The sequence below is a fragment of the Mirounga leonina genome, unplaced genomic scaffold (genome assembly GCF_011800145.1).
Source record: "Mirounga leonina isolate KUSES-001 unplaced genomic scaffold, KU_Mleo_1.0 Mir_128, whole genome shotgun sequence".
Classification (NCBI taxonomy): domain Eukaryota; kingdom Metazoa; phylum Chordata; class Mammalia; order Carnivora; family Phocidae; genus Mirounga; species Mirounga leonina.
This window is the reverse complement of record NW_023270320.1, coordinates 11,034,750-11,041,539: the sequence shown is the minus strand read 5'-3', so window position 1 is coordinate 11,041,539 and position 6,790 is coordinate 11,034,750. Positions and strand designations below refer to the sequence as shown.

Here is a 6,790-nt window from a genome sequence, read left to right as displayed (position 1 = left end):
AAGAAAAAAAGGCAGAGCTGTTGAAAAAGTGTACATATTAATTGGCACATCATATACCTCCCCCAAGTAACGCTAATTTGAAAAGAAGGAAAAAAATCTTCCAACATTTTTTTTAGAGCTGAACACCAGGTACTTTTGCTTTATGATATACAGCAGGCCGAATTCCCACTATGTGTACCATCCAAAATCAGTATGTGTGATGCATACATGCTAATACCTGGAGGTTAAGCTAATAGCCACAGCAGAAAAGATAAACAAGCATGTTTCTTATTTATGGTTATGTTTACACTTTTAGCTTCCAGGCAACTTAATTATTTGATTTTAATGCATATGTCCTTGTTAGGAGCTATCAGCACCTGACAACATTGACTCAGCCTAATGTCCTGGTTTTAAAGTACAGCATGTCAAGCAAAAAGAACAATACAAATATTTCAGTCTGTTTTTTTTTTAAATCATATGAGAATGAGTTTCCAGAGAGCTTACATCACTTCTCCAAAGTTCTGTTAAGTCCATAGCTGAGACGAAGTAGAACACATGTTATAGAAATGTAAACACACTTTAACTTCCTCATTAACATATTAAAAGTGAAGCTCTAAACTCAAGCCAGTAGTTTTGAAATTAGAAATGTTCAGTTCAGTAAACAGAGTCTTTCTCTATCTCATATATCAGTTTCTTCTGTGACACAGATTTTGGACATATAATCGTGTGTACATATATCACATATATATTGTATCCTGCCTTTTTTTTCTCTGACCTTGATTTTAAATTTAATAGTCACTACATTGCAATGCTAGCCAAGCTGTATTTTTCTTCTATGACTTAGTTTTCAATCTGAGAAAGAGCCAATAAGTGACTGTAAAACATTTAACAGACATTAAGACTCACACGCAGTGATATTTTAATGTAAAGCTTTTCCAGGGACTGGTCAAAAGTTACAAATGGTAAACTATTTAAATGGCTTATATAACTTCCACCCATCTTTCTTTGTAGCCCAGTTCTATAAGGAGCACTGACATTATATACAAAAACTATGAGCTATCAAGATGATATAAAAAATGCCAAGTTGCTTTAGGGAGAGGTATTCTAACTATGTAGATGGCTAGAGAGATCAAAAGCCAAAAACAAAGACAATTTTTAAACACTACCCATACATTAAAGAACTTTAATTGCTTCATCTAATATTTAGAGTTGTAAATGTTTAAAAGTAGTTTCCTTAGCCTGGGAGAAAAGAGAGGGAAGGGAGAGGAAGGAAAAGAAGGTAAAACCAAAGGAAAAAGTAAAAAAAAAAAGAGATTAGCTAGCCTTCTTTGTGCAACAAAGCAATTCAAGAGACATCTTCAGAGAATGAAAAATAAAGACATCAGCTCTGGAAGCTGAGGTGACCATGCTATCTGGCTTCCAGAAGCTGGAGGTAATATTGCCACAGTTGGTGGCACCAGAATTTCTATACAGAGTGACTTTGGAGCAACTGTCCTGCTGGAAGCAGCAGCTAGGAGCAGGTCCTGCAGCTGCATTTGCATAGCAAGATCTGTACTCTTACCTTAGATCCGTATCTTTGTGTGCGTGGCCCTGGGGCAGCGATAAAAAGCAGAGGGATGAAAGCACCTGTCACACACACATCTCACCCTTTAGATCTGCCACTGCTGTTTGAATATACATGTACCCCCTTCCATACTTTTTATAACGGAGCGACAACAATTACCACAGGAGCCAGTGAGATGAAGAAACACTCATATCTTATTAGAACTGGAAAGGATTTGAGAAATCAAGTCTGTGATCCGAAGGTCACACAGGAGCTGAACAAAATGTTGATCATTATCGGATCTGGCTGATAGGAACATGGAGGTTTGATGATAACACTCTCACTAATTTATGTATATTTGAAAACGTTCATAATGAAAAGTGAACAAGAGAGAGAGGGAGGTGGAAAAGGCGAGAGGAGGAGGAAGGGAGGCCTTGAGTCCTGCGGAAGAGAAACCCTGGGAATTTCCCCCTAAGCCAAGGATAAAGAATGGCCACAGCAAAGGACTTCACGCTCCGTACTCTGCACTCATATGCCAAAGTAAACCAGGGCCCACAAATTCTGACCCTACCTTTAACCTGGGCTTTCTCTTTCGCAGAAATTTTCCCACTCATGGTCTCAGCTCTTAGGAACAAGTAGCCCCTCCAGACAGGTTGAGCAATGAGGGTCTGGATCTATCCAAAGGCAGACAATCAGATGTGAAATCAAAATGCCCCATGCTTTGGTCCCCTGTTGATCTTCCCCGTGCCACCAGAAAGGCAAACCAGCACACCTGCCTCCCCGCTGTACAGCTACATCACAGACGAGTAGATGGGGTTGCATTTTATGGATTCTAGTTGCAATCATTGTATAAACTCTTCTGTTTCTTGAAAATTCTTCACTATTCAGCAGGCATTAGGAAAAATGTCAGCTAAGTATAGCTCTGTTGGCCCTTCCTTGCCCATTTCATTGGATCTTCCCAGATCCCTCCCTTCCTCAAATCTGCTTCTTGACCACCCTATCCCCCACAAACACACACACTCACCAAAGACCTCACAGGCAGCTTTAACCCTAGATGGCCTTTCCCAGAAACGGCCCTTACTCCAAAACTGAGTTTCATCTCCAAAAATTGTTCCATCACAGGACCTCCATCTGATGTTAAGAGGAAAACAAGCAAAGTGAGTAGGAAGATTTGAATGATTAAAATTCTCTCAAATCTCTCTGGGGACTAATCTCTTTTTTTTCTTCAATAGCACTGTTTAACTCAAATTATACATGGTATTTCAGGCAGTTTGGAAGGGATGTTTTAGGGTGGAGACTCATTTCAGTGGTCCTTCGAGGCTCCAACCAGAACACAGGCTCCACCACCCACGTATAAACTTGGCCCTGGGGGAAAAAAAAAGAAAGAGGAAACAGCTCTCCCACCTGAGAGAGGAGTCAGTCCCTCCATTCTCTGTCCTGGATCTGATCTATTCCACCAGTTTATGGGGAGCCCTGGGCTGCCCTGGGCTAATCGGTGTCTCTCCGTGAAGGCCAAGAGCCTGTGGGAGACGGGAGTGGAAGAGAGCTGCCCAAAGCAGGGGCAACGTGGCTCTGGGACCTGGGTCTGCCCTGACCCGTTTCCAGCCCCTGCAGCCCAGCACATTTGGCCAAAGACTCATGTAAGCCCGGTGCCTTCCATCAGAGTAGCGTCCTACCCCCTCTATTCCCTACTCTCAAACCTTGCTTCGTCATCTCGTTCCTTACCCCAGATGAGCAGATAATCCCTCAGATGTTCAAGGGAATCTGATCCAGACTCTAGCATCCCCTCTGCTGCCCACCGGGCACAGCTCCTGCCCTCTCTGTGATTCTTAGAGATATTTGATGGGGACGAGGAGCAGGCCTTGGATCCACAGGCCCCTGTCAGTGCTGTACCAAATCCTCTATCTTCTTCTGGGATGCAACCCTAACAAAACTGTCCCTGGCTCCAGTCCCACCCCAAGCTGGGCCTCCCCTGAGCAGAGAATTTTCCTTTTGGAAACGGCAGTGCCACCTCAGAACCTCAGGTTCAACATCCACTGATGAGGCTGGCCCAGGGGGCGATCCCCGTGGTGTCACTCCGGCTGTCCTCCAGGAGCCTGGTGTGGAGTAACCCCCAGAAAAGGCGGCTTTGACCCAAACCCTGCCAAACTGGAGGATCAGGAGTCTGGAATGTTTTCACCTCTTTGTCTCTCCAGTTTCAGGAAAATAGACAAAAGTAATCTCGAGGGGTGAAGGGAATCTTATCAGCTGAAGAGAACTCAAGGAAACCTCAGCTGTTTTGCAGGCTCATTCGTTTATTTTCTATGCAGTCACCCTGATAGCCCCCACTGGGCTCACTTCCCTTCCCTGTAAACAACTGGCTCTAATTAAACTCGTTCTGTTGGATGAAGGTATATAACCTTGGAGAGTCCATAAAAAATGGCTTCACTCTTCGGACTTCAAAAAGCGCGTGGTCCCTTTGTCAGGCCCTAGACAAGGTTAATTTATGTCGTCGCTATCTTACTCTGAAGGACTCTAGTTACTTCACATCTGTTCTCTGTCTAATCTCTGTAGGAACATTGTGGTGGTCTTGGCAGCTCAATGCATCTAGTGGTCTCTTAACTGTTTCCTGCCCAAAATGGACAGGCGTTCAGATTTGATTTTCTCTTCCCCCTTTGCCCCATAAAAGCTTTCAGTTTCCTCTCAGACGGTGTCCTGACAGCTTCATGTTCTCTGACTCCAGCTCGGAGGAACTATCCTGCTCCCCAGACTGGCTGACTTCAAGTATAGCCTGGGAAGCCCCGCAGGAAGAGAAGGCAATTATTATTTCATTTTCAAAATGGAGAGAAAAGATGACATGAGAGGGGAAATTATGCAAGAAAATATGGATGGGAGACAAGACTGTTTTTCAGTCTGTGGTTGCAATTAGAATTTTTTTTTTTAGACTTTTTAAAAATTAATTAGAATAAAAATATCAGCGTATATTACATTAGGGAATTCTTTTGTAAAAACATTTGCTTTAGTTGTGTATGTGTGTGTTTTCTGGGTCATAATTTTTATTTTAAGATTGATTTATTTTTGAGAGAAAGGGCAAGCAAGCAAGAGCATGCCCGGGGCGGGGGCCGGGTGGGGGGTCAGCAGCGGGAGGGAGAAAGTATCTCAAGCAGACTTCATGCCCAGCATGAAGCCCAATGTGGGGCTCGATCCCAGGACCCTGAGATCATGACCTGAGCCAACATCAAGAGTCGGACGCTTAACTGACTGAGCCACCCGGGCACCCCTTCTGGGTCATAATTTAAAATTCACTCCATTTTTTTTTTTTTTTTTTTTGGTGCAAGATAGTGGTTTATATAATTTGCAGCCCATTGACAGATACTTGAAGCGAGAAAGTGTAATGTTCCTCCAAGAAGCTCCCAACTACCTTACTGTTAAAATTCACTCCTTCCTGTAAGTTGCAGTCAAAATAGTCTGAAATGCGGCCCAGAGCCAGCGCAGTGAGGACCATGTTGCTTCCGAACATCCTGCTCACCGGTACACCAGGGATTGGAAAAACCATGCTAGGCAAAGAACTTGCATCAAGATCAGGACTGAAATACATTAATGTGGATGATTTGGCTCGAGAAGGGCAGATACATGATGGCTATGATGAAGAGTATGAATGCCCCATTTTAGATGAAGACAGAGTAGTTGATGAATTAGAAAACCAAATGAGCGAAGGTAGAGTTATTGTTGATTACCATGGTTGTGATTTCTTTCTTGAACGTTGGTTTCATATAGTTTTTGTGCTGCAAGCAGGTAACAGTGTATTATACAAAAGACTTGAAACAAGGGGTTATAATGAAAAGAAACTAAAAGAATATTCAGTGTGAAATTTTTCAAGTTCTTTATGAAGAAGCATTAGCATCCTACAAGGAAGAAATAGTACATCAACTGCCCAGCAATAAACCAGAAGATCTAGAGGATAATATCAATCAGATATTGAAGTGGATTGAGCAGTGGATCAAGGATCATAGCTCCTGACTTACAAGACTGGCCACTTCACAACCACTCTTGTTATATCCCTGCCATAATGAATAAATTGTCCAGTTATCAGTAAAACTTTCTTATTAAGATTGTGCTGCAGGACTAGTAGATGGATAATCTAAAGGTTTATGTTTGGGCTTTTTTTTCTCCACGAGAAAGCAAAACATTCTCAAGTATAGTATATATAATATCATTAAGGATTTAGAGTAAAAACTGTCATCTTAAATGCTTCAACTGCTGAAGAATAAATAAATCTGACCAAATGGGTGGCTATCTTCTAAGCTGGTTACAAAAGAAAATGAAGATGATCCCTTAAAATAAAACTTAAGACTAAGGATAAAACATCAGAGGTTTTTCATTTTTATTTCTTAAATTAAAAAAACAAACACATGATTAAGTGGTAATGCTTATACTCTGTATAAAAACCAAAAGGTACAAAAGAGTATCCTGGAAAGGTAGGTTTCCCTTCCAGGCCATCCCTATTCTTCAGCCACCCAGACCCCCCCTCCCTTTAGGAAGTAATGTTGCTGGTTTCCTGTGTCTCTTTTCAAGAGATTTTAGGCCTGGGAAGTGTGCGTTTGTGTATGTTAGTTTCTTTAAGCATGTGGAAGCATGCTGTGTATGCTGTTCTGTATTTTTTTTTCATTTAATATGTTATGGAGAGTATATCATCTCAGAACATACAGACCTCCTTATTCTTTTAAATTAAGATGAAATTCACCATTTAAAAAAAATAGTCTGAAATGCTGGTGTGGTGCATTTGGAGCTGTCTTAGCTCTATAGCATTACCATTTTCCACCAAGGTGACTGTGAACGAATCCATTATCGTCTCTGAGTCTCGTTTCTCATCTTCACATTGGGAATAAATATGTGCCCAACTGACCTCACAGGGTGGTTGAGAGGCCCTCATAAGATAAAACATGTGTAAGCTTTATACAAAAGCTCTATGCCAGTCACAATCCCCCCCACAGACTAGAGGGGGCTCCAGAAAAGATCCTCAGGTTCGGTACTGGATGGGAGGCTGGGGCTTAGGCTTGGCTTCAGTGCTTCACACATTGCTTCCTTTGTTCAACAGTATTTATGGGATTTCTGCTATGCATCGGGAATTATTTTAGTGTCTGGGGATAAACACACCAAGCCTTGCCTTCATGGAGTTTGTGTTCCAGTTGCGGGGGGAGCCAAATTAAAAAAAAAAAAATTAGTGTGTGATATGATGTTAAATTCTGTGGGGAAAAATGAAACAGTCTACTAGTAGGCCAGTGAATC

At 42.0% G+C, this 6,790-nt stretch overlaps 1 pseudogene; it reads left to right on the top strand.

The window, feature by feature from the left end:
• Window positions 1–5,004: 5,004 nt before the first annotated feature.
• Window positions 5,005–5,866, top strand: LOC118009841 (annotated as a pseudogene).
• Window positions 5,867–6,790: the final 924 nt, after the last annotated feature.